The 6,072-nt window shown below is 43.9% G+C and overlaps 1 pseudogene; it reads right to left on the bottom strand.

The window, feature by feature from the left end:
• Window positions 1-5,147: 5,147 nt before the first annotated feature.
• Window positions 5,148-5,780, bottom strand: LOC110344101 (mediator of RNA polymerase II transcription subunit 6 pseudogene; annotated as a pseudogene).
• Between the last annotated feature and the right edge of the window lie 292 nt (window positions 5,781-6,072).

Genomic DNA, 6,072 nt, shown 5'->3' with positions numbered 1-6,072 from the left:
AGCCTATAATCCCAGCACTCAGGAGGCAGAGGCAGGAGGATTGCTGGGTGGTCCAGACCAGCCTGGGCAAAACAGAGAGTTCAAGCCCAGCCTGGACTACAGAACGAGACCCTGTCTCAAAAAGAAAACCAAAATAAAATAAAACATTAAAAGTGAAAGCTTAAATGAATCAGCAGTAGTTGGTAATGAATAAAGCCATGTCCACCACAACAGAATCTATGAGGAGAAATACAAGCAAGGGATTTAAAGTGGGTCATAAAGCAATGTAGTAGTAACCAAAAAAACGTAGATGATTTTGGAATTTATATCCCGTTAGTCCACCCAGGATTTCCTGGGAGTGCATGGGGAGCCCTGGAGTTGCTGCTGACCCCTAGGAAGGTGGGATGGGTATTTCCCACCTCTGCCCAGCAGAAAGAAATGCTGGGGGGCTGGGGATTTAGCTCAGTGGTACTGCCGCCTGCCTCGAAAACGCAAGGTCCTGAATTCAATCCCCAGTACAAAAAAAAAGGAACATGAGAAAGAAATGCTATTCCTATTCATCCCATCCACTCATGATGGGGAGGTAGCAGCTTCAACCAGCTCTACGTGGTCTTCTGAGCCTCTCTGTGACCATCTCTGGTGCTGACTGCAGGGTCCAGGAGAGATGCTGGCTGGGTCCAAGACGACATCACACTCTCATGATGCAGGCTGCTCACCCCAGGGCAAGGACAGCAGGACAACAGAGGACCCGGCCTGTGACGACTTCTGAGTGACCTGGGGAGAGAAACCAGCCAGTAAAAAGCCTGTAGGGCAGGAGTCAGCTTGCTTGGTGCTGGGGCCACCTTGGGACAGAGGCAAGTGGGCTGCCTGCCGTGGCACTGCTAACTCCAAGCCTGGCTCTGTGTAGTGTTTTTTTTTCAGACAGGGTCTCACTGGTAGGCCAGGCTGGCCTTGAACTCACTGTGTAGCCCAGGCTACATACCAATAGTGATCCTCCTGCCTCAGCCTCCCAAGTGCTGGGATTAGAGGCATATGCCACTGTAGTCAGCTTGTTTTGTATGGCTTTTTTCATTTCACTTTTCCTATGGGGGAGATGGGAGGGACTGGAGGGGAAAGGGAAGTAAAAAGGATCAAGATGTGATATGTATATGTACCAATACTCCATGATGACTATAATCATTATGTATCACAAGCATATGCTGTACTAATAAATTTTTTTAATTTCACCTTTCTTTTTGGTAGGGGTACTGGGACTTGAACCCAGGACCTTTGCCGTAGCCACATCCCCCCAGCTTCTTTTGTTTTTGTTGTTTTTGTTTTGAAGCAGGGTCTCATTAAGTCACTAAATTTCCCAGGCTGAGTTCCAACTTGCAATCCTCCTGCCTCCGCCTCTCAGACTGCAGGGATCACAGCAGTGTGCCATCACTCCCAGCTAAAAATTTTCACTTGTCTAATGATTTATATTTTTGGATTTTTACAAAAGAATTGCTGTGCGCTAGATTGGAAAATTAAAACTGGGCCCTGTACTACAGAAAGTTGAGAAAAACACTCACCAAATAAACTGGCCAGGGGACGCACAGCACACAAGCACTGGTGCCCAGCTCTCGAAGCATGAAGCCTGCAATCCCAACATCAGTTCAGGTACAATACTATTCAGGCCCCAAGGAAACACTACTCCTCACCTTTGGCTCTGCATCCTCAACACAAAAAACAACCATGTCTGAATGTCACAGAGGTTTCAAGAGTCTGTCTCCACAGACATCAGAGACAGAAACCACTTCCAAGTAGAGGGAGACTGGAGTGACAGAAGCACTTAGGTAAGAAAAAAGACCAATTAATTAACTTGTCAAACCTTGTTCCTCGGATTCTGAGATCACAGTCATCTTTTGCCCGGTGAAATTCCATTTCCCTGCAGGGCCCCACATCCCTTCCTTGTTTCCGTTTGTGCCTCTCCATTCCTGAGGGACTCACAGATCAGGCGTTCTGAGTGGCTCGGGAATATTGTCACCCTAGTAGAGGTTTGTTTTACCTTTAAGTCTGTATCATTATCATTGTAGATGCCCTCAGTATGAAGCCAATTCTGCACCTTCCCAAGGAACCTAGAGAGTCCTTAAGAGACAATGAAAATTGTGATCCAAGGGGCAGAAATTCCTATGGTGGGATTAAAATATTTTGTCATACTTTCCGCAGCAATGATTATTTCTGCCGCTCCACTCAAATATTTGAATAGGATATGTGAAACTCAAGGCCCATTTCCAAAAGTTAAATATTGTTTCAAGGCATTGATCAAAACTCCTCTGGTTACTGAAACTTTCTCCTGATTGAAATTGATTTGAAAAATTATCTAAGAATTATGAATTACATACCGGGGATTTAGCTCAGTGGTTTTGCCACCTGCTGCGCAAGCGCAAGGACCTGAGTTCAATCCCTGGTACCAAAAAAAAAAAAGAATTACGAATTACCAAAAAAAGATAGTCTGATTTGGCATCACCAGCAAATTATGTAAATACTAAAATTTTGTTTGTTTTGATAGCTTGTTTTTTGTTTTTTTGAGACAGGGTCTCTATGTACTTTAGGCTGGCCTTGAAATCATGGTGATCCTCCTGCCTCAGCCTACTGAGTGCTGGAATCACAGGTGTTTGCCACAGTACCCTGCTCAAAAAGCCCTGTTTGGTTTGGGGTTTTGGTGTTGTTTTGTTTTGGGGGGTTTTTTTGTTTGGTTGGTTTTGAGACAAAGTCTCGCTTTGTAGTTCTGACTGGCCTTGATCTTAATCTAGGCTGGCTTTGAACTCATTCTTCCTGCCTCAGCCTCACAAGTGCTGGGATTACAGGCGTGCAAAAAAATCTTAATTACAACAACATAATTAAGTAATTTTACAATTTAAAAAGCAGGAAAATTAAATTTAATGAAAAAATGTATAAATTATGCATGTGTATGCACTCACATGCTGTGAGGATTTTAAACCTTGTGCATGCTAGGCAAGTGCTCTACCACTGACCTTCATCCCCAGCCCTAATTATGTATATTTTGCTTTTATTAGTTACCCAAACATTACCAGCCCATCAACAGAATATTCAAACATGTACAAAAATAATTTCATTGTTACCTTTACTATTTTTTTGCAAACTCTCATTTATATTCAAACCATAGTGCCTGGCTTGGTGGCACATGCATGTAATCCTAGCTATAGGAGAATTGCAAGTTTGAGCCCAGTCTGGACAATTTAGCAAGTCCCTCTCTCAAAATTAAAAATTTAACAAAAGGACCAGGCATAGTGGTGTGCGCCTGTAATCCCAGTACTCAGAAGGCTGACGTAGGAGGATGGCCATGCGTTCAAGGTCAGCCTGGGCTTCCTGGCAAGACTATCTCAAAAAAATACAGAAAGAAATAAAATTTTTAGAATGGATTGGGGATGTAGCTCAGAGAGTACTTGTTTTGCAATCCCCAGCACCTAAATAAATAAATAAAATGAAAAGTGCAGTACTAGACCCCCCTTCGGCTGAGGTCCCGCTTCACTCTAACTCTACCAAAGAGAGCTTCGGTGGATGGTGACAGGACTAGAACACAAACCCCAGAAGGAGACTCGGTGTTGAGAAATAATGATCTGCAGTGATTCTATGTCTCATGTAGCCTTCAGTTCACAGAGATGCTTGCCTGGCTCTGGCCTGAGAAAGCCACACTAGGTGGGACAGGCAGTGACTATCCCTAGGAGCTGCCTTTATGACCCTCCTTTGCGACTGTGCTTTTATGATCCTGGAGAGATAGGAGCCAAGTTCCACCCAGGGCACGGTGCCAGTGGCCTCAGCCCGAGGTCATTCCTCCAAATCCTGCGCCGGAATTACCATTGCAGCTGGGCTCTGGTCATCCACATCTGTGCACTTCAGCCCAAGGTGGAGACTCCAAGTCACCAAAGACTGAAGTTACTTCAGCCCCTTGGCCTGTGAGCCGTGGAAGGCCGGGGAGCGGAGGGGAGACGGACGACGACACCATCATTTGTTCCGCTTCTCTGCTGAGCGGCACTGAGTTTTTTTCCCGGGTGTGGTGGCGGGGGGGGGGGGGGGGGCGCGTGCGCACGTCCACACACAAACACACACCACGAATGCACCTCTGTGTTAGTGAGCCCCGAACACCCGGCACACGCAATCTTTTGAGACGCTTTCCTCCCTCTGGCGTGGATCCCCGGGTGGGATCCCAGGTCAAAGGGTAGATGTGTTTTTAATTGTAATGGATTTTTCCAGCCTGATTTTCAAAAAGCCTGTAGTAATTCACAACCCCACCAGAACTGATTGAGAGCGTGCTCTCCCCCGCACAAACAGTCTGTGTCGAAGCTCTTCTTAATTTTGCCAGCCTGAAGGGTGTAAATGTGTATCTTATTATTACTTTAATTTGCATTCCCCCGAATTCTAATGAACTTTTTTCATACAGTTGGATTTTTTCTTCTCTGAATTGACTATTCATATCATTTTTCTTTTTTTTTCTTTTTTTTTCTTTTTTTGCAGCACCGGGGATTGAACTCGGCACCTTTTGCTTTTGAGGCAGGCGTGGTGCCACTGAGCTAAATCCCGGGCCCATATCATTTTTCTTTATTTCTCCATTGGATTGTTTGACTTACCAATTTATAAGATCTCTTTGCATATTACAGTGATTAACTTTTGTCTATCATTTGCATTACGAATACTACTTCCAAGTCTACTGTTCATCTTTTTTTTATATATACACAAATACTTTTATTTTTGTCTTTAAATATAATACAGGTAAATATGTGAGTACCTAGACTGCTCAAGTCCAGTAGAGGAAAGATTACAAAAGATACATAAGAAATAGGGCCAGGGATTTAGCTCAGTGGTTCCGTCGCTTGCCTTGCAAGCACAAGGACCTGAGTTCGATCCCTGGTACCAAAAAAAAAAGAAATAGTCACACAGCATGATGGAAATAACAACCTTTCTTAAAGAATAACCACATTCCATACAAATGAGAGGGTTGTGAAAAGGGGTTTCAAAGCTCAAAATTCTACAACAGTGCTGAGGTGTAATAATCACGAATAGCGGGCTGGGGATTTAGCTCAGTGGTTTCACCGCCTGCTGTGCAAGCGCAAGGACCGGAGTTTGATCCCAGTACCAAAAAAAAAAGAAGAAGAAGAAGAAGAAGAGAAAGTCTCACAGGCTTTCCTTTTGTCTCATACTCACTGAAGTCTCATCCTTTTCCCAGGTGGGCCTTTAGTGCTCAGTGTCTGTTGGACATTCTTTGTGGTCTCTTTCTCAGATTTTACAGTTTTTGGTGTAGGTTCTGCCTTTCTTTGTTTGATCCACTGGGACAGGCTTTTCTCCAGATTTTTGCTGCACAAATTTAGGTGGAAATTTTTGTCTAAGGTCTACAAGTAAAGCATCCACGTGCTGCCTCTGAAAAATAGAGCTTGGTTCTTCTTTTCTTTTAGCTTTTGGTTTGACTTTATCTTGTTCTTCATGCTCTTTGAAGTGCCACCAATACCCTTTGGAAGGATGATATCAACAATAAGACATAGCTGGGGATTTAGCTCAGTGGTTCTGCTGCCTGCCTCGCAAGCTCAAGGCCCCAAGTTCAATCCCCGGTACAAAAAAAAAAAAAACAATAAGACATAGCTTCATCAAAAGCTGACTGAATGCCATGCACTGCAGTAAGCTTGAGCAGGGGACTGCCACTGTTGCTTTCGAATAATGAAAAGAATTGGCTCTTGAGCATGTAAAAGGATGTACTCAACTCCAACCATCTGACTCTGATATCCACTGCAGCCGTAATTCCAAAATCTAATCCTACTGTTCATCTTTTGATATTGCTTATAACATCTTTTGCCACAACACATACATACACACACACACACACACACACACACACACACGCAAAAATATCTATCTTTTTATTGTTTGTTTATTTGTTTTGTGACAGGGTCTCACTATGTAGTTCAGGTTGGCCTTGAACTCATTCGGTAGCCCAAGCTGGCCTTGAAATCATAGCAATGTTCCTGCCTCAGCCTCCTCAGTGCTGGGATTACAGGCATGCACCACCACACCCAACTAAAAATATCTATCTTTTAGATCTAGGTTTCCAATTTTGGC

The sequence above is a fragment of the Heterocephalus glaber genome, unplaced genomic scaffold (genome assembly GCF_053883595.1).
Source record: "Heterocephalus glaber isolate CG9 unplaced genomic scaffold, H.glaber_assembly_v1.0 deba00001689, whole genome shotgun sequence".
NCBI lineage: Eukaryota > Metazoa > Chordata > Mammalia > Rodentia > Bathyergidae > Heterocephalus > Heterocephalus glaber.
Note: the sequence above shows the minus strand (reverse complement) of the source record. Positions and strands in the feature narration are given on the sequence as shown.